General features: G+C 39.2%; 1 long non-coding RNA gene across 1 annotated transcript; it reads right to left on the reverse strand.

Annotated features, from left to right (window-relative positions):
• Positions 1-8,594: 8,594 nt before the first annotated feature.
• On the reverse strand, positions 8,595-18,098 carry LOC143883736 (uncharacterized). Its single transcript, XR_013252497.1, has 2 exons — positions 16,826-18,098; positions 8,595-8,803 (listed from the first exon to the last, which is right to left on the reverse strand). It is a non-coding gene; the product is annotated as an uncharacterized LOC143883736 (long non-coding RNA).
• Between the last annotated feature and the right edge of the window lie 4,280 nt (positions 18,099-22,378).

Raw genomic sequence — 22,378 nt, forward strand, 5'->3', positions numbered from 1 at the left:
GGAGAAAAAAGACCACTCCTTGGGGACACATGAGCGAGACGACTTGTCCTTCCTAGGCAAGGAGGAAAGGCGAAGGGCGGGAAAGCCCGAGTCCCTCCTAGCCCTTTTCCGGCGGGCCGTAAGGTCCTCCTCCGAGTCAGAGGACAGGTCGGGGTCACTTGAGGATTCCTGGGAAAGAGGGGCTTTGCCCCTAACCCGCGAAGGGGAACCAGACATGTTACCGGAAAAAGGGAAAATGTGCGAAGAAACACCTATCTCAAAAAGAAAGTAATGACGAAATGCCGGGATGATCTTCCTTTTATAAGCTCGAGGGAGAAACCCTTGTGTCTCAAAACAAGGCGACCCACCCGACACGTGTCTCCTCCTTATCGGGTGACCGACCGGAAGCCACATAATGACGCTACCATTTTCCGGGAGATAATCGCCGGATAAAACGGCACGTCCCCTCGTACTCCGGGCCCCCCATAAATGCCCTCACCATGGCATTGTTTGACCAGACATTACTCCCTTGGCCCATTCAATGGACCAAAGGAGTAAGAGGGTATTATGATGAGACATAAATACGACGCTACTCCCAAATCTCGCCACGTGTCGTCCATGCACCAATGGAGCCTAACCATCATGAAGAAATGTGGTGATAAACGGCAAGACCATACGATTATGACACGTGTCACCTTCTCGCCTTCCAAGCCTCATCATTACAAATTATGGAAGGGATTATCCAGTGAAACCACGCGCGCCGTCAAAACAGGAGAACGACCCTATCCTGCAAAGGAAGGTTTTCTCTCCATAATGATGAAAAGGTCCACACGCCACCCCTTAAAAGGGGGAGAAGGGAAGAAGAAGACAGATGTTGGAATCTCCCTCAAGACAACCGGAAAAGAAAGAAAGAGGCAAGGCAACAACAGAGGAGGTTGGGAGCTTAATCGCACTCTCTCTGTTAGTCCCCTCCGACCCATCCACCCATACCCCAAGAAAAGAACCCGTGCCTTGGCCTTGGTAAACCTGACCAAACCCTCGCCTCTTCTCGCTGTTCTTTATATTGATTGGTCAAGAATCTGACTTGGGTGTCGAAGTGGTCGTCCGGGACCCACCCCGGACCCCCCTGACCCCTTTGTTTGTGGTTGCAGACCCCGCGGAGGCTCTCTACCCCCCGCGCGATCGCAGACCCGGATTCCAACGCCATCAGTACCTTTTGTTCTGTCTGAGTAAAAGATAATCAGAATTCTGCTTTGTTTCTCTGTTTTCAGATCAGTAGATCCTAAACTTCACAGAAAATAAACAGAGATCAGATTAAAGAGAAATGAAAGACAAATCTCGAAAAATACAGAAAGAAAAGACAAAGTAGAAGAAGGAAAATCTCCTACCTTTTCATCAGATTTCTGTAAGGGTGTCCTTGAGTTTAGCATTCCTTTGATTTATATTGTAAGATGTCTTTTGGAGTCTTGCATTATAAAAAAGGACCGAATTATTTTCTAATTGACGAAAATATTCTTAATGTGTCGAGGTTCAATGATGACTAGTTTGATTTTGGCAGATCACTTGGCTATGGATTATAAAATTTTCCCTTTGTTTTTTTTTGGGAAATGATATCAGCACAACCATGTTTTAATAATTGCACAGACCAAGCTTGTCTTTTCTTTTTTGTTTAATTAACTTGTGAGATCTTTTGGGGAATTGTAATGACCTTTTGACAGCTCTTTAAATACTAAAAGACAAGGTATTAGCAAATAAAAGACATAGCAAATACTAAAAGTCATAGCAAAGACATAAAAGACAAGGTATTAAATATTAAAAGACATAGCAAATAACAAAACGTGGTTGTGCTGATATAATTTCCGTTCTTTTTTTTTTTTTTTTGGAATTTTTTCCTATGAGAAATTAATTTCCAAGTGTTGGTAAACTCATTTTTCATGGATTTTTTTTTTCAAAATGGAAAAATTTTCGTATTTTTAAGGAAAACTGCAAACCTACTATACCCTAGAATTAGTTTTTTCATAAAATATCTTTTCCATGGAAAATATTATTTTCCATAAATTTCATTCAAGACCAAAACACCCCTAGAAGCTAAATAGAACGTTTACAAAATACAAAATAGAAAAATATATATATATATATATCTACTACTATAAGCTGGGAGGAAAAGAAGTGAATTTTTTGATTTTTTTTGAAAATTATATGAGAATTACACATCACCCCCAAACAGATAAATACCTCTTATGCCCTAAAATTCCAGCACATCTAAGTGAAAATACCTCCTATGCCCTTAAATTCCCACGCCTTTTCTCTCTCTCTCTCTCTCTCTCTCTCTCTCTCTCTCCTCATGTCTTCTTCTTCTTTCTCATGTCCCCTAAAATTCCAACACCATCCTCTTCTCTATCGATTTTATCACACCCTCTCTGTCAAAACCCACCTACAAACCCAAAACCAGAATCCTGCAGGTTAGAGTATTTTTAAGCTGGGAGGAAAAGAAGTGAATTTTTTGATTTTTCTATGCCCTTAAATTCCCACGCCATCTCTCTCTCTCTCTCTCTCTCTCTCTCTCTCTCTCCTCATGTCTTCTTCTTCTTTCTCATGTCCCCTAAAATCTCGGCCCGAGATTTCAGAAATTTTCTCATGAGTCTCTCTCTCTCTCTCTCTGTGTGTGTGTGTGTGTTTATCATGGTTTTTGGGTATTCTTAGATTTTTGGGCATTCTTAGATTTTTTCCCCTTTTTCCAGGATTCAACGTGTAGGTAACATCAACGATTAAGCAGAAGATGAAGATAATGCCACCGTAGTCATCAAGGGCGATCTGCTTCTATTATGGATCAAGGATTCCAACTCTTGATGCAAAAATAAGCATCTTTTTATGGGGAAAAGGAAAGAAAGCCTTTCTACAGATTCCATGGTATCACTGATTTTATTTTCCTTTTAAATAAGATGGTTTTTGGCGTCAAATTCTGTGCGTTAAAATAATTAAATTTATCATTTTTTCTTACTGTATAATGGCAAGAACATGAGGACTATTTGCCTCAATATTATTGTATTTTTTTGTTTTTTTGGAATAGAAAGGATGGTCTCCAAGAACTAATTTTACTCCATACCCTGATTTTTTCTAAGATCAGTTCCTTACAAATTTATTAATTCTTACTTTCAAACTATGAATTTTCTTTTTCCCTTTTACTTCAAAGTTAGTTGATTTGTTAATTTCTAGAACCACATCGAATGCATATCCGTGTCTCCCTACGAATTGTTGTTCTTCATGTTGATTTCCTTTTTAATGTTTTGTTGAAATTTATGTTCTTTAGTGTTTGATCTTTGCCATTGTGACTAATAAAGACTTTTTCACCCCGTGCAGTAACCTGCCATTTGGCACCTTCTAAACAAGCATTCAATAATTCGGGCTAAACCATTGGTAGCTCATGCTTAGGATAACCAAGACTTTAAAGGTTTAAGTGATCCAAGGCTCGAAAGGACACCTTTGCGATATTTATGTTGCTAGGACATGCTTTGGAACAAGATGCCTTCTTGATATTTATGTTGAGATATTCGATAGCTCATTGGTAAAATTTATCAGTCTGTGGTTAATGTTTTCTTTGTTCAATTTTTTGTTTGGATGCTGGTAGTAATCTTGCAGATGAAACTTGGAAGAAAAGAACATGGAGAACGGATTTTTCTTTTATATGCATTTTAATTTCGAGCTAAACATGATCCATTCTTCCTTTTTCTCTGCTGCTGACTTTGGGATTTTCCAAAACCTTTTTTTATTCCCCAATCCAATGACTAGAAATGTTCAATTAAATTTCATTTAGTATTTTTTTAAGCACTCAATTTCCTTTAGTATCTGAAATTTTATTTTTATTTTTGGGTAAAAAATGATTCTTGCTACTCTATGCTTACTTCTAATTAGTAGTACAGTTTTGTGGATCATCAAGGCTGAATATCATAGGGGAACACCATTCTGATCTGGTTTATAAAGGATTTTTTTTCCATTTCTTTTTCAGACATCTACATAGAAGTTGATATAAAGGCCTATATTGGGCTTCAGGTACGTATGAGGTTTTGATGTTTTGTTTTGTTCTTTATGGAGGCCTATATGCTATTGTGTTTTTTAGGAATCATATTTTTGTCGTCTTTTTGCAATAAGAAGTCGTTGCATTTGTAGATGACCATATTGGTATTCAATTTCGTATAATTGTAATTTTTCATTCATGCATTTTCTATTTGATACTTCTAAAAGATAGTTGCTCCTGCCAATCTCTTTGTTGGCATTCGCCTCCAAGTGGAATCATGTCTGCAGGAGATAGAACTAAAATAATCTCAGGGAAGCAGCTGGATTCATTTCACATGGTCATTGTATGATAGTGGATTGTTTGATCAAAGTGGGCGATTTCATTCACATAATTTATAGCGAGAGGAAAATTCCTTTCCGTTCTTAATAGAGGAAATTAAATTTATTAATTTAATGTCTCTAAGTGTTTCCTTATTGCCAGATATTCAAAATGAGTTTTGTGTTTCAAGATTTTCCTAAGTTGTGCTCTTTAAAGTCTCAAGAAGAGAAACATCGTACTTGAGAAGACAAGTCTTCGCTGGAAGCTTTAGCATAGATCTGTGTATTGGTAGGCAATACTAGAAAACAATTTGCAGTTTCAGCTACTTATATACCATGTCTTTTAATATGGTTATGGTTGTTTGTCCATTTGGCAATCTATCCCCAGTTTTTGATGACTCAAAGTCGAGCCGTAGCAACTTTATTTTACAATGGTGACTCTGGAATTTCACTACAACCATTCCAGTTACTAATTTTTATTCTCCCTCATTTTGTGACCAATCTCTTAACCTAAACTGTTATGTAAACAGAGGACTTTATTGAATAAGAAAATTTCTATATACCTATGTTGCTCCTCTATTAAGTTCTTCATAGAATAAGAAAATTTCTATATACCCATGTTGCTCCTCTATTAAGTTCTTCATATTACATGACTCTTCTTCGGGTCCTTTTCCATCTTTTCTAATGTTTTATGACCTATTGGATCCTTTCTTTCAACATAAATCTGCTCCAGTCCTACTTTTAATTATGCTTGATATAGAAGCATTCGAATGTGGTAATTATAGTTCATCTAAATACTTAATGTTTCTTTGATATGCTCCACTCCTACTTTTAATTATGCTTGATATAGAAGCATTCGAATGTGGTAATTATAGTTCATCTAAATACTTAATGTTTCTTTGATAAACTATCAGTAGAATTTTCAATTTCTCTTTATCACCGCACAATCGATAATGGGGATTTTCTGTTTTTCTTCTTCTCATACAATTATATCCTCATTTGTTTTAAATCATCACTTTTACCATCATGTCTAGCCTCTTTTTTACAAATTGAATTCATTTTTTAAAACGTTTTTAGCCCATCTTATGAGTAATTTACTTTTCCATTTATATCTTCCATGAATGATTATTCTTTATTTTCTTTTCTTTTTTAAAAATACTCTTTTTTTTTAAAAAAAGGGTTCAATGATTTTTTAGTTTTGTTGTACCTGCAGGGCTCAAAGTCCAAGTGACTAATTGCAGTCTCCGGAGACCAATCAAATCCTTGAAATTTGAGGGGGACAAGAAGTGAATTGGATCTTTATTTTGTGTTAGCTTCAAGCTTTGGTTTTTTTTTTTCCATTTTCTTTATCTCCATGTTTTCTGATGAATCATTTAGTGTTCTTTGTTTTGACGTGCATCGCACGGCGGGTCTTTACTAGTATATATATATATATATATATATATATATATATATGAGAAAATGGTTCCTACACATATGTGTAGATAAGTTATCTACACACTAGTTTAAAATACAGTGGGGGCCACATTTTTGGGTGATCCAAACCATTCATTTTTAAGGCCCTCACATAGATAGGGTGTCCACAAAAAATTAGACCCATAGGATCATCCTAACCATTCGAACTGTGGAGGCAAAAAATGGACTAATTTGTGAAGGTTTAAAGACATCCATTTTACCTCCACAAATCGTAGGGTTGGGATGATCCTATGGATCTGATTTTTTGTAGACACCTTTTCTATGTGAGGGCCTTTAAAATGGATGGCTTGGATCACCCAAACAATGTGGGCCCCCACTGTATTTTAAGCTAGTGTGTAGAGAACTCTCTACACATATGTGTAGGAACCGTTTTCTCTCTCTCTATAATAATAATAATAATAATAATAATAATAATAATAATAATAATAATAATAATAATAATAATCACTTTTAGTATCAACAATAAGAGGCAATCTTTGATTCCTTGAATGGTGCATACTGTGGCCAAGGTTTTAAATTTCGTTTTCGGAGCTTGCCAAAACCAAAATTTGGTAAAAAGTCTTGAAATGTCGGTTTTTTGGCTGAAATTTCAGTCGAAATTCTGTAAAACAATAAAAAATTTTATTTTATATAAAATTTAGCTGAATTTCGACCGAAATTTTGTACATTTCGGAAGTTTCAGTTTCGGTATCGGTTGAGACCGAAACCTGAAATTTTAACACTTTTTGATGTTTAATCACATTAAAACGGGTGCGAATTTATCATCACCCTAGTGTAAGCCCTTATAATCCTGTATTTTTCAAAAAGTGCTGTACGGATCACATCATAGGATGATCAAAACCGTCCACATGATGGAACACAACATAAATAGGTGGCTCACCAAAAATCATTTCCATAGGATGATACTAGCCGTCCGATCTATAAAGGTAGTTTCCTCGATAGATCGGAGGGTTGGGATCATCCTGTAGAAATGATTTTTTTAGGTACAACCTATTTATGCTGTGGCCCATCACATGGATGGTCTGAATCATCCTATAGGTGGTCAGTACAGCACTTTTTGAAAAATATGGGACTATAAGGGCCTACACCATATTAATATTCATCATTTTATATAAAGAAAGGGTATTGTTAGCATGAAATCTTTTATTAATATCTTGTTAGACACGTGACTAGGGGTGGCAATCCAACCGAAACGGAACCGATACCGAACCGAAAATTCAGTTTCGGTTTGGTAAAACCAAACCGATTCAAATTTCGGTTTGGTTTCGGTTCGGTAGAACCAAACTGTTCAAATTTCAAATAGAACCGAAACCAAACCGTTGCCCCCGATTTCCAATGATTATGAGTAAGGGGTGGCGAAATTGGCCGAACCAGACCAAAACCGAACCGAAAATTCAAATTTCGGTTTGGTAGAACCAAACTGATTCAAATTTCGGTTTGGGGGTCAAACTGAACCGAAACCGAACCGTTGCCACCCTTACACATGACCCAATAAGGAGTGTTATTATGGACCATTTGAAACAGAGATATATTAGTACCAGGTTCCTATTAGGGTGTTAAGTAAAAATAATAAATGGGCCCCGTTTTAAAGTCTGAAGTCACCTTTTGTTGGTGAATGAGCGGTCTTCCCTCCTCTTTGGCAGATGGTATGCTTGCGTGGGCGAACCACAAGTATTCAATGAGTACGGCTAATTTGGAAGTCCAAACACCTAACCAATCGTGTACTCGCTTACAACCTAGGCTCGTTGGTTGCTGATTTGGTCACTTTAGGGATGGACATGGTTCAGTTCGGTTTGGTTTTGGGCTAAACCCAGAACCGAACCATATATAATCGGTTCCCTGAAATTGGAACCAGAATCGAACCATATATGTGTGGAACCGAACCGAACCAGAATCATATATAATCGGTTCGGTTCTGGGTTTACCCAACCTTCACCAATGGCCCTGTTTTTATATGAATTATAAGCAGTAACACTAACAGTAACAGGCACAAATTTGGGCAATGTAAAACTTATATGAAGTATGAAGAAGTACAAACAGGTGGGATAATCATGCACAAATTTTGGCAATGCATGAAGCCATGAAATACAAATTTGGAAAATAATCAGGCCCTAATATCCAAAGCAAATGGGCCCTAATATCCAAAGCAAATGGGCCCTAATATCCAAAGCAAAATCACATTAAACCAATTCGGTTCTCGGTTCGGTTTTCGGTTCCGAGACCCCAAACCTAGAACCGAACCGAATTTGCACCGGTTCCTGGATTTCTAAACCGGAACCGAACCATATAGAAATGGAACCGAACTGAACCAAATGTGCCGGTTTGGTTTGGTTCCTCGGTTCGAACCGGAACCATGTCCACCCCTAGGTCACTTGTCCAAATCAGGCAACTATGAAAGTCGGGGTTTCCTTCTATGAGCTCCCTTAGGAGTAGGATTGCAAGACAACCATTTTAACAAAGGTAAACCAAACTTGGGTGGCTACAATAGATGTAAAATGTGAGATAAATGGTTAATTGCAACGAAATGTAAACGGTATCTGAAAGATCCCGTATCGGAAAGGGAGGAAAAGTTAATGGGCTATATATGTGGATTTCTCCTCTCCCTATGTAGACGCATTTTCTACGGAAAAACAAAACTAGGGAGGGTAGGTGATACCACTTTTTGTCACGCCCAAAGCCAGGGTACCTGTAACAGTGCCACACGCCCTCCAACAAAATCGACGACTTGGGCATGCAAGGCAAAAACAATTAACCATATTCCATTTTCAAAGCAACTAGTGGAAGACAAATTTAATATTCCAAAGAGATCCATAAATATCCATATTAATTAACCCATGAGTCAAGATGCTCGCGATCCACAATGATAAAATAAATCCCTACTACCTGCATAAGCAAATGTCTACTAAAATAAATAAATCCTCAAGCAACTACTGAACTATGAAATCTAAACTCTCTAATACGATTTATAGCTTTCCTCATGCCCGCATTCCCATGATCCAAAGCTATCATTCGACATCTGTAAAAATAAAAGATGGCGTGGAATGAGTTTTTACACTCAATACGTAATTCAAGGATTCTATGCAAGATTGGATCAAGTATCTCGCAAACAAGTCACAACCACCAAATTAAAAGAATGCAACTTGTTACGTAAGAAACATTTGATGTACCGAGGTATAATTGTATAGAGATACAAAGACATAACTAATCAACAACTAACAAATTTTTTCAAGGCACAATATATACAAGAACAATTTGTACTCTTCTAGATATAGCTAGGTATCAAAGGAAACTCTCCGAACATGCACTTCCGCTCGGAGGGCTCAAATATCAATGGGAACTCTCCCAACATGCACTTCCACTTGGAAGGCCAAAAGATGTCAATGGGAACTCTCCCAACATGCACTTCCACTCGGAATGCTCAAATATCAATGAAAACTCTCCCAACATGCACTTCCACTCGGAAGGCTAATGATACCACAACCTAGCTATACTAGTAATACAATCAATGTCAAATGATTCACTTGAATCGAACAGTAATCACCCAATAGTTAGCAATCATCATATCGTAACAATACCTAACTAAGATTTATGAGCAATAATGAGAACAACAACCATCAAACATATTTCAATTTGCAGATTTCAATACAACCAAATATATGCAACCAACACTGAGTACTTGATCCAATCTTCATGAGTTTCTCAAACCAAACATGGCTTTTGAATAAATGAGATTTATATCAGATCTAAAACAAAGTTTTTCAAATTTTCAAGATAGCTCGCAAATCAAAATTTGTATGTAGTAAAACATCCTACATAGAAGCACAAGATTACATACCACAACCTGAACAAATGATCTCTTTTTAAACCTTTAAGATCAACCCTCCAAATCACCTATAATCCAAGTAATATTTTAATTTAGAAAGTTGGTTCATCTTTAGAATATAATTTAGATGTATTCCCGCTACAATGGTACTGCCTGATTTTCAAACACATTTTTGGACATACTAGACACTCGGCAAAAAAATATTCATATAATATTCAAGTGAAATCCAAAAATTATGAAACCAAATCCATTTGAAAGAAGACTAAAAAATCTATGATTTCAAAGGACACATCAAAACCTAGATAAGATCAGAAGACCTTCGTTTTTAGGTTATAACAGAGATCAAACCCAGATTTCAGGCAGATTAATATAAACTAACATTAGGTCTTTCAAAAAGCCATTATGCCAAGCGTCATTAGGTCTAACGACGAAGGTTTGGTGGCATTCGCTCCTTATGCCAAGCGTCATTTTCACTTATAGATCAGCCATGAAGGTTTTAATTGACAAGGCGCGCCCTGTTTGGAAATCACTCTGAGAGAGAAAAGATATTGTGTTTGTAACTTCGTGAAGTGTTAGACCTTGCACAGAAAGTCGTGTTTACCCATTAACTTAGCATGATAAATGGCATTGGATGATTTTTGCTAGGTGTACTCCTGAGTAAAATTTATTCCCACGCATATATTATTAAATCCTACCCATTAGCTCAGCATGATAAATGGGATTGGAGGATTTTTGCTAGGTGTACTCCTGAGTAAAATTTATTCCCACACATATATTATTAAATCCTAGTTTAATGTACTCTTTTACACTTCCCCTAGATTTGCACATAAAATGTGATGTTGAGTTGGTAACATAGAATCATCAGTTTTACGTTTGTGTGAGTCCCGCTTGGTACTTAAATTGGTATGTTTTATTCCTTTTGATATACTAATTGTACAGGCAAGTAAGAGATAGTTTGGAAACAAGGAAAGGAGAAGCTTTGAAGAGAAATCCACATATATAGCCCAGTAACTTTTCCTCCCTTTCTGATGTGGGATCTTTCAATCCACCCCCCTTAGGGCCCAGCGTCCTCGCTGGCACACCGTACTGGATGTGAAGTCCCGCTCTGATACCGTTATGTCACGCCTCGACCCCACTGTGTAGATTTCTGGGTCATCTACCCTCCCTGGTTTTATTTTCCAATAGCACTAACTGTGCCCGACTCACTCGGTGGGGCCAGCCCCTTGGAGATGCTGAAAACGCGTCTACATAGGGAGAGGAGAAATCCACATATATAGCCTAGTAACTTTTCCTCCCTTTCCGATGTGGGATCTTTCAATCCACCCCCCTTAGGGCTCAGCGTCCTCGCTGGCACACCGTACTGGATGGGAGGTTCCGCTCTGATACCATTATGTCATGCCCTGACCCTACTGTGTAGATATTGTCTGGTTCTGGGTCATCTACCCTCCCCAGTTTCATTTTTCCGCAGAAAATGCGTCTATATAGGGAGAGGAGAAATCCACATATATAGCCCAGTAACGTTTCCTCCCTTTCCGATGTGGGATCTTTCAATCCACCCCCTTAGGGCCCAACGTCCTCGCTGGCACACCGTACTGGATGGGAGGTCCCGCTCTGATACCATTATGTCACGCCCCGACCCCACTGTGTAGATATTGTTCGGTTCTGGGTCATCTACCGTCCCCGATTTTATTTTCCAACAACACTAACCGTGCCCGACCCACTCGGCGGGGCCAGCCCCTTCAAGATGCTGAAAACACGTCTACATAAGGAGAGGAGAAATCCACATATATAGCCCAGTAACTTTTCCTCCCTTTCCGATGTGGGATCTTTCAGTATCTAAAAAGTAAAGTGTAATAAAAATGTAAAAGCTACTGTAAATGTACATTTTGAGGAAACAAAAATGGTATTGGAAATATAAAGGGTAGTGATAAATTGACCCCATAGTATCTTAAATCGACCCCCATCTCTCTCTCTCTCTCCAATCGATTTAAGATATATGGGGATCGATTTATCACTGCCCAATATAAATTGGGAGGAAATATATACGATATTGAAAACATAAATAGTGAGGAAATGTAAATGATGATGGAAAAGTATACTTTATTGGCAGTGTTAGCTATTATGGCTAACAATCTATAGGAATTTTTTGAAAATATTCTCTACCACTAACATAATAATCATAGATTAAAATGAAAAGAACTGTAAATAAAAAAGGTTTAGAAATAGCCTGTATGGATCGAGGTACAATGGAAATTGCGCCTTCCTGAGAGTCAATATGCTCGCTTCTACACTGGGTTCTCCAGCATTTGACTCCCAAGTTACAACGATCCTTCAGGTAGCAATATATTATTTGCTTTTGGAGTGACTTGGGGTCGAATATATCACTTCCCTACTTTTAATATAGCAACATATTACTTTTCTTTGGAGTGATTTGAGGTCGAGACAAAGTGGGATGTCCGTCCATCTAAAGTGTGGATGTTAATGGCCAAGTCCCATAAATCTTAAATCTTGTTTCACTTACTGATTACAAGTCTCTAAGTTGAAATAAAAAACAATATGCCGATAAAAAAAATGACCACAGATCAGACCAGCAGATCTTTAAACCAGGACCAGAATGAAGATGGGATTGCCAACATCAAAACAAGGGGAGTACAGATATTAGCGACTATCATAGCATATGGGCTCAATAGAGTGTCAACAGATCCACATTAGCTCAGGTCCACCATGTCTTGGTTACGATCCTTTCAGGTCCATTATCGGTTGGATTCTTCTCGGAATGTTTTTTGCATACTACTTTCTGGGTCATTATCCATTTCAAATTGGATCTCGGAGTGTCTTAGGTCCTATTTACATTAAACAAAGTTAGGGCTTAGGGTAAAGGCATGGAAGAAGGAAGAAATTCAATTCAAGAGAGAGAAGAAACATTGTTGAGACCATAGTTTCAAATCTCCTCCTCCTCATCGTGGACTTCTCCGAGTTGACTGCCATGTTCCATGTTTTGTCCTATAAGTTCACTCAGAACTCTCATGGCTCTCTTGAGTTACAACCGCATCAACAGAGTACTTGACCACTATGGACCCTGATCCGAGGTAGGCGGCGAAGGAACAGGTCCCTAGCACCCTCTGGATCATCCACGTGAACAGGAGAGCTCTACCAAGGAACTCTCAAAACGGATGCCACCCTCATAGCATAGCACGAGTGGCGATATAAAAAGAAAGAGATATGTCTCGATCCGGAGCCAAAGCTCGAAACCAAGACATACCTGAAATAAACTCAGAGTCGCCATCCATGGATATGCCATGGAACCCTAAAATCAAATCCTCTGTGCAATGGATAACCAGAAATATATATGGGTTCGTGCCTGGTTACGAATGGGGAAGGTCTGAGAGCACCCCGAATTCGTCCGAGTGCAAGCACTTGGTCTCTTATGCCATTTTTAGTAACTCCAAAGAAGTTTGAATAAAAATCATGTGAAATGGGAACAATCCTCAGGAATCGTCTACCTAAGCATGCATTTCCTGAGGATAGAGAAATAAGCAGACATAAAAAGAAATGAAAGATGTATTACCTAAGCAAAGCTAGGTTATAAGTGACAAGCCTAATGGGTGTCTAAGTTTCCGGTGGACACGTACATGCAGGCTACAGCTAAAGGTAAAAGGTCAGTACAAGAAAGTAAGAAAACACATCAAAACATGAAACGCAAATCCATACTATATATGACTGAAACAAACAAATCCTAAAACTCTAATGTAGGACTGGACTCGGACCAGAATGGCCATCCATCCTAGCTGCGCTACGTATCCCGGCCTCGGGAAGAATCGGAGTCCACGTAGTTCGATGCCCTATTCTAAACTACGATGCCTAACCATCTAGAACCGCTATCCTAGACTCGATCCGCTAGACTCGACCGATTTTTACAAGCTTTTTGTACTATTATTTAAATTCCAGTGAGTGGTGGATTTTAGGACACCCTATATGCCCTAACTAATGCAAGTTGATTAGCCTTAAGCTAATGCAGGTGGTTCCTACAACCTATGTGTAACTAGGCCGTGCATCCTAGGGAAAACCAAGGGCTGACTATATGCCTAGTCTAGCCATCGGTTCGACTAAATGTCTAACTGATCGACTCGAGGCCTCCTAACTCTAGAGACACTCACACGACAGGACACACCATATCAATACAAATCAAGACAAACTCCTAACTCTAGAACACAACCTAAATAGCTAGGACACAATCCTAACTCTAGAGGAAGATCTTTTTGAAAAGGGCTTGAATATTTTTGTAATTTTTGAGAGATTTAAAATGTTTATTTTTTAAAAGTTTGGCTGGACTTGGGATGTGGATCCCAAGCTGCACTACGTACCCTGTTGAAAGGGATCAAGCCAACGTAGTTCGAAAATGAACTCTCTACCTATCAAACACTTACAGCAAATCAACTATTTTTTTGTGTTTTAAGTTTCTAATGTTTTTGAGATTTTTAATGATTTCAATGTTTATGGATTTTAAAATTTCTGATGTTTTCACCCTTTTGGTCAAAGACCGGAGGGAATATACAAAACAACATCCTAGGGACGAACCCTAGGGCTAATAGGAGAAAGTAGGCTCTAATAATACCATTATAAGAGCAAATGAGTCCAAGATTCTCTAATAGCAGTAACTGACGAATAAATGAGTCAAAGATTCTCTAATAAAAGCAACTGAAGGATAAAAGAGTTAAAGACTCTCCAAAAAGAGCAACTGAGGGATACAAGAGTCAAAGACTCTTCAAAAGAGAGCAAATGAGGGATACAAGAGTCAAAGACTCTTCAAAAAGAGCAACTGAGAGGTACAAGAGTCAAAGACTCTTCAAAAGAGATGGAAACACGAGTCAAAGACTCCACTAACAACAACACAAGTCAAAGACTCCACTGACAACAACACAAGAAAAGGCAAATGAGTCAAAGACTCTCCTATAACACCACCTAAAAGGCGAATGAGTCAAAGACTCTCTAATAATACCATCTAAAGGATGAATGAGTCAAAGACTCTCTAATCAAGGACTGACTCCTATGCGAATTGACTATCGAATAAGGAGAGGCTCACAAGTAATAAGGAAAAAGAGACCCTGCATATTTGGCAAAGGTAAAACACCCAGCCGGGCCGGACAGCTGCCTAGCCCTAGGGTGCAACAAATGTGCAACCCAATACCCATAAGGGTAGGGGTATGCTGCCAAGCCGAGTAGGGTGTTCTCCCAAAACCAAACGACGCACAAAGAGGAGGCTTAGCAAGAGAATGAGACTGGGCAAGTCTCCTATATACAAAGGAGGGGTATGCTACTCGGACTGAGCAAGTCCTCTAAGGATGGGCTTGGGCTAGCGCCTTCATCGCCCTTGCAATGAAGGGGCTACTAATGTCTATAGGCGTCTAAAAGACTAAGAAAGTCCACTAAATGGGAGAGGGGATTACTATTAAGACCAGGTAAGTCCCCTATAAGATGGGCTTGGGCTAGCGCCTTCATCGCCCTTGCAAGGGGGAAGCAAGGCTAAGACAACTAATTGACCAAATTGGTCTCTAATTAACAGAGGTACAAATTGAGGTGCAACCTCAGAGAGGATTCTACAAATGGGGCCAAGCAGGCCTTCTAAATGCTAAATACTTACAAAGCCAAGACAGATGACTCCCTAATAACAACAATAAAGATCAAATGAGTCAAAGACTCCCCCGATAACATCACCACACAAACGAATGATTCAAAGGCTCTCTAAATGAGGCAAGGCATACCTCCTATGGGTATACCATTTATCAAAATCAAAGCAATTTTCTTGAGGTTAAGCTGAAAATGATAAACAATAATAATAGCAATCATAGCATGATAAACAACATTAATTAGCCCATACCAGCCGTTGGGTAGCCTAACGAAGTAAAACAATATCAAACACTTCAAAGCCAACCACAAACCCCAATACGGGGACTCCAATGAAATCAGATGATGCCAAAGTAATCATCTGATTTCCTACACGTATAATATTTCTACAAACCGCCTTGAAATCAGACGATATTCGTGTCAAGGACATCGAATAGTGCAAATCATCTGATTTCCTTCTTCAATTAAACAATTTATAAAATTAATTAGCCCAGACCAGCCGCTGGGTAGCCTAATGAAATAAAAGAAAGTATGATAAGCTTTCAAGATAGTCTCACCTGAACAGTCCATTCATCTTCAGAACCTAACTCAAAACTTAACATAAGAAGAATATTAGATTTTCAATATATTCAATGATATTCCCCATTTGTAAAAAAATTTAGTGCATAACAAGGGGCATGAAACAGGAACTAATGCTGTGTCAAACAAACACTTGTGTTGTGCCACAATACACTTCTTTAATGTTCTACCTGATTCATTTATTTAACACAATAGCATCCTAAACTAGTGAAAGATCGAACCAGTGAACAATCAAATAGATCAGTGAAAATGAATCAGTGAAGTGTATATCAACCAGTGAAACTGAACCAGTAGAAATGAACTAGTGAAAATGAACTAGATTCTGTGCTAAACAGTGAGGGTGAAATGTGGACAAATCTGTCCAAAAGAGTGGAGCTGAAAATAGACAGATTTTAGTGCATAAAAGGGGCCAACATATATGCAGGTTTTAATGCCAACAGGGGCTGATACAGGAACATACAATTCAACCATGGTCATTTCATTTCAGCACAATGCTCATATGATTAATCAACTATGGCTATTCTCAGACCTTTATAATTACATCTACTCACTTTGTCCTTAAATTGCTTAGAATTTTCACAAAGTTATTGAAAATACAAGGCAAGCTTATGACTTTGACCCATGCTATGACATTCTGATGAAAAGATACTTGAAGAATATTTACATCAAAACTATATATCATTCACATAAGCCATAAGACTTAAGAAAATCCGATGGATAATATTATCAGTATCAACAACCATGCCACCTAACTGGAATATCCAAGCTTCTGCCTTAACTTAGCTCAAATACTTGCATTGACACCCACAAAGGCAAATGAAAACTGATATGGACACCCTTGTCTCGACAAAGGTATAAAGCCAATTTATCCCTTACAACAGACCATCACAAAATCTTAAGAGCATGTCAAGGGAGAGAAAAATCCAATCACGATTGGGCAAAATTCCCATGTCCTTTCCTTACACTAAAAACAATAGCTTAGAAAAAATAAAAATAAAAATAAAATAGAACCTGATCGGAGATTATGCCGGAATGAACACCCTTCGATGCCTCGCAGCCAGAATTACGTGAATAGGAGGCGGATCCAAGACAGCAGAAAGCTGATCCGATTTGGGGAGGTACGAAGCGATGACCGAATTCGCAAAGAAATGATCGGCATCTCGTTCTGAGATGAACTCCCTCTTCTTCTTCTTCTTACTTCTCCTTGTAAACCTTTTCTTCTCTGACCTTCCTTCAAATCTTGCTCTCCTCAGACCTTAAGAAATGATAGAGGGTTTGTTGAAGAGGGGGAAGGGGATGATCGGATCTTGGAGGTGATAATGGAGTCGATGTTGGGCCGGATCTCCAGTAGAAATATTAAGAGATCATTGACCGGCCGGAACTTGTATTCTCGCCGGAATTTTGCACGGAGAAGATCGGAAATGAAGAAAACAAGGGTTAGGGTTTGGGCAATCAATCTCCCTCTCTCTGGATTTTTCAAAGAAAATGAATTCTTCTCCTCTTATGAAAATAAGCTTTGATCTGTGAAACATAATTTGACCGGAGCTCCGACAATCTAGCTGAAGAAGGAGAAACTCGATCGGAAAATACAGAACGGGTTAGGGTTTTAAAATCTAAGAAAAGAAGAAGATGAAGGAGAAATAGCGATGGTGTGAGTCGGAGATCCAGCAGATTTGCCAGAGAAGAAGGCAAATCTTTTTCCCTTTCCCTCTCTTTCTCCCTCTGTTATAGAAATGAAAACCCCCCTAGATCTCTCTCTATTTCAGATCTAAAACAAAATCAGATCTGGAAAAATACCTGAAAGGAAATCAAGATTTCCATGGAGTGGAGCGGCTCTTTATGCCAGATTCCGGCATAAATTGCCGGAGAAAGTGAAAGCCGGCGAGCTCTCTCTCTCTCTCTCTCTCTCTCTCTCTCTCTCTCTCTTAGTCTCCCTATCTCTCTTTTTTTCTCTCTCACAACTTCCGATCGGAAGTAGGATCTCAGGCAAACGGTCGGAGAAGAGATCGGAAATGCAAACGGTCGGGAAATGGACGGAAAATGGTTGGAGATTGTACAAGTCTCGGTTAGGGTTTTCAGATGGAGAGGAAAGTGGTTGATCCAGATAGAGATGTAGGGATGATGAGGATGGAAATCAAAAGGAGTTAAGGGTAGAGGAGATTGAGAAGTAGACTATATGCTAACCGGAAATCGGAGCTCCGGCTATCTGGCCGGAGGAGGAGATCCAAAACCCTCTGTAATCTCCTCTCTTCACGAAAATCAATTCCTCTCTCACTTTTCTCCCCAATTCCTCGACGAAGAAGCAACTTTCTTTCTTGCTGTGATTTTTATACCCAAAAATGGGTTGCAGATATCGGCACCCCTACAATTGATAAACGCACAAAACTGTGATGGGCGCGCCAACTAAGCTGTGATTTGGACGGGCTAATTTAACCCCCTTTTTATATGAAAATAATATATTTGCCTCCTTTTTCCCGTGGACAAACCCCTTTTCAGATGCATTCACTCCCCTTTTGGGATTCGTACTACGCACACTACCCTGGCTCGTTCACTGAGCAAACGCGCTCGGATCTCAACGACATTTTACGAACACCTAAGGGGGACCTTAAGCTACCCTAGGGTTCAATTTGGGACCCCAGCTCACTGATTTGACAAGGCTTCGCACAAACATAGCGAACTCAGGTTCGGTCAAAATGGGGTGTCTACAACCACATTGTGGTGAGTTGACTTGGATTTGCTTTTGTCATGTTTCGACCTGCATCCTGCGTTTTGAAACACTTGTTGAAACTAAAAAAATAGAAAATAAAATAAAATATTGTTTGTCGCATTGAGTGTCTATTCGAATCTAATTGCTCGATCGGATTTTGTCGCTACATCTAGGTCACAATCCAAAATAATCTGGAACCTTAGGACACGTCTGGGTCCTTTAATAGACAAAACGCTCAAGCAAATATTTGACTTCTCATTTCCATGTTTGCTTTGCCATATCATGTGTAGAGGTAATGGGCATTGCTACTTCTTTACTTAGAAGCTTGCACAGATATAAACAGATGGGTCACAGCCACCCATGTGGTTAGTGGTCCCCTGAATGCGTGGATCATATAAAATTATCGAAAGTGGACTACTCGTCCCTTGAAATGAGATCGAAAGCGATAGAAACAGACAACCAACCCTTGAATCCTTTTTCCTAATGTTTTTTTTCCACATAAGATACCATGTGAATCACTTCATTTGTTGGCATTAGATAACATATTTTTATTCTCCTCTACATGATAATGTAGAATGGAAATTGATTTTTCCTGCCCCTTGTTTTGGTGTTTGGAAAAATTGCCAATGAGGGACATCAAAATACGAGAATTGCCAACGGAGGACACACTTTTGAAAAATTGTTAAAGACGGTTGATAACCCCCTTTTGAGAGATTGATAACCCCATTTAGAGGGTTAATAACCCCCTTTTAGAGACTTGATAACCCCATTTCATCCCTCTCTAACAATTTTTCAAAAGTGTGCCCCCCCCCCGTTGGCAATTCTCATCCCCCATTGGCAATTTTTCCTTTGGTATTCACACCCATCTCTTCATTTTAACTAGTACCCTTATCAGTTAGTCCCTATTTAGTGTGTAGTTTGGATCCTACTTTTAGTGTATGCTTACGATTTATCTTGAATCAGACCAACCATCAGAGTGTCTTAGGTCCTACTTAACACAATTAGAATTTTAGAAAAAATTTAGAATGTTCTATCTACCATTCTGCTACGCAGTTTATTCATTGGAATTAACCATTTGTGAGTGCTATGCAGTATATTCATTCGAATTAACCATTTATCTGTGACCAATCTAAACTTTTAAATAAGTAAAATAATACTTGTAAAGAAAGAAGTTAATCTAAACTGAGAGAATCGACTTGAGACTTCGTTCGTCGAAAGGATAGATAATGATTTTGATTAGAGATTTTAAATGAATAAATACGTTTCTTAAATACTTTTTTATTTACAATATTAAATTAAGGTCTCATGTTAATGTTAGGGATGTAATGGATCCATTTCGGATATCATCTACCAATGTCGGGGTCACAATTCATTATGATCTCTTATTGGTGGGATCCTATTATGAATGTTCCTCAGATCCAACTTTCAGTGTACTGGGTCACTCTTCGGGCCACGAACCCATTTTGAATTGGATTGTCCATTAGAGAGTCCTAGGTCCTACTTACATTGTACACAATTATATTCTTAGAAAAGTAACAATGTTTGGTCTAAAATTAGTGCGTGTATACGCAACTTATTTAGTCATATTAGTCCTTTATTTGTGACTAATCTAAATCTATAAAGAAGGAAAATAATACCAATAAACAAAGGAATTAATGGAACAGCTAAGCACTTAGCGTCTAAGTTTAGGTTACTGTCTAATCGGTTAGGGAACGGTTGGAAGAAGAGGCTAGAGGAAATTAAGAAGGAAACTTGAGAGAGAGAGAGAGAGAGAGAGAGAGAGAGAGACTCGATACTTAGTTCGTTCGAAGTAGGGGTGGACATGGTTCGGTTCGGTTCGGTTTTGGGCTAAACACAGAACTGAACCATATATAATCGGTTTCCTGAAATTGGAACCAGAACCGAACCATATATGTGTGGAACCGAACCGAACCAGAACCATATATAATCGGTTCGGTTCTAGGTTTACCCAACCTTCACCAATGGCCCTGTTGATATGTATATATGAATTACAAGCACTAACAGTAACAGTAACAGGCACAAATTTGGGCAATGCAAAAACTTATATGAAGTATGAAGAACTACAAACAGGTGGGATAATCATGCACAAATTTTGGCAATGTATGAAGCCATGAACTACAAATTTGGGAAATAATCAGGCGCTAATATCCAAAGCAAAGAGGCCCTAATATCCAAAGCAAAAATCACATTAAACCAATTCGGTTTTCGATTCCGGGATCCCAAACCCAGAACCGAACCGAATTTGCACTGGTTCTTGGATTTTTGAACCGGAACCGAACCATATATAAATGGAACCGAACCGAACCAAACCAAATGTGCCGGTTCGGTTCGAACCAAAACCATGTCCACCCCTAGTTCGAAGGAGGGAAACTGATCTTGGCGAGAGATTTTAGATGGAAAAATACGTTTCATGAATACTCTTTTTTTAAACAATATAAAAGGTATTTTCGTACATTAGCAATGTACAATGTATCTAGGATTCTCTAACAAATTTATATCTGGCCTTGATCCAATACGAGCTCGGACCTTAAGATATAAATCCGTATCTTGGCCCACCGATCCAGCTTCTATGCCCAAGTCTCTCCCTTTTAAGTTTGGACCCTTTAGCTCCATATCAAAACCGCTAGTTAAAGTTTATAATCCCCAACAAGTAATCACTTTTCACCGATCAACGAGACCTGTTTAATGTAAGGAGAGGAGTACTAATAGTAAAACAAGGGGGAGTATCAACCTTCTTTTACAATTATCACACTTCATGGCTATACTAATACCCAACCACCTTCTTTCGTCTTCGTGTAATATTGTGATCAATAATAGTGTTGCTGCTAAAATTTGGATTGAGGCTGAATCGGCCCCGAAGCGAAGATCGGCAACCTACGAGTACGAAGTCAGAAAACCACATGGAGTTTGGATTCTGCGAAGGCCCTCCAATGCTTAAGTCAATAGCAGCAAAAATTATGAAGGCAAGGCTCTCTGATGGCCTAGCAAAAAATGAAGAAATTTTCAGAATCCATACCTTTGACTCTTAACTCCCTTTTTTTATGTACTGGAATATGGGTAAAGTTGCTTCTTTGGGGCTCTTTCCTAATTAGGTTGCTTTCCTGGAAAGTAGGGTTTCCATGTTTTATCTCTGGCACATGCTTTCTAGAGCCACAACTTTAGGGTTTAGGATTTTTAGGGCTCCTGTATGAGTTGTGAAATTATCCTGTTGCCCTCGGCCTGCTTAGATCCACGTCTTCCAGGTGTCTATCTCTAATGAGGTGTCGGTTCTACCCTCAATATATGCCCCCACTTCCTTAGGCTGGTCCGGGCTAAGGAAGTAGTTACACACATCATTGGAATGGGTTGGCCTGAATGTGGGTTTTGGGAGGCAATCTTCTAAGTAGGCTTTGGCTCGAGGGTCCTTGAGGAGGTGGGAAGCCCTGATGATGTTGTCCGTAGGCATGAGGGCAGGCTTTGTCTCCCATGCTGGTGTCTTCAGCCACATGAGGCGAGGTATTGGAGGACAGGGGCCGATCTCCGAGGCCCAAAGGAAGTTGGTCGAGCTCTCGTTCCCTTGATAGCGAGATCCGAATCCTAAGGGGTCGAAGTGAAAGAAGAACCGCATAATCTCATTAGTTTGCGCAGGTCGACTGAGTTGGAGCCAGCCGATCGAGCTGGAGCTTGGAGGTCGCAGATGTAACTGGAAATGGTCGACCGATCTGGAGGTTGCCAGTCGAATCGCTTATGTATCCCGACAGGGATAGCTTGGCACAGGGACAAGCCTGAGCTTCCATCCTCCCTCTTGAGGATGAAACTTGAATCCCGAGGGAAGGCTAAGAAGGGAGTGCCTACCT

This window comes from Tasmannia lanceolata, unplaced genomic scaffold, assembly GCF_043159265.1.
Source record: "Tasmannia lanceolata isolate RefF3 unplaced genomic scaffold, GAP_Taslan_0.1 ptg000008l, whole genome shotgun sequence".
NCBI classification, from domain to species: Eukaryota; Viridiplantae; Streptophyta; class Magnoliopsida; order Canellales; family Winteraceae; genus Tasmannia; species Tasmannia lanceolata.